Raw genomic sequence first — 457 nt, 5'->3', positions numbered from 1 at the left:
GGGGGGGGGAATGGTGGTGCTGCTGCTGGCGGGTGGCGCTTAGCTAAGCGTCCTGGTGCGGATGAATTTATTGCGACAGGCAAAATGGAAAGGGGCAAACATTATGAATGAAAGATAGTATCTAAAGTATAATGGTGATAAAAAGAGTAAAATTAGGGGCAGGGGGCAGGGGCAGGTAAGGTGATGGGCTGTCAAAGTAAGAAGCAAAGCGAAGCAGCAAAGACTTTGTGGATTGGTGTGCTGGGGGGTGATGGCTTGTTGTTCGTCGTTGCCTGTTTGACGTCTTCGCTACCGCTCTTCCAACGACCATTACTATGAATCGATGATCCTCCCCCTCCAAGCAAAGCAGGCACACCCATTTGCTTGCATTCTTTATTTTTTCTTTTGCTTTTCTCTTTCTTTTATAATTAATCACCACCTGCTGCACACTTCACCATTCTCTTCAAGGAAACCTGCT

This window comes from Theobroma umbraticum, unplaced genomic scaffold (assembly GCF_002168275.2).
Source record: "Theobroma umbraticum cultivar Fairchild unplaced genomic scaffold, ASM216827v3 scaffold_239.1, whole genome shotgun sequence".
NCBI classification, from domain to species: Eukaryota; Viridiplantae; Streptophyta; class Magnoliopsida; order Malvales; family Malvaceae; genus Theobroma; species Theobroma umbraticum.
The sequence above is the reverse complement of the archived record's forward strand: the minus strand, read 5'-3'. Positions refer to the sequence as shown.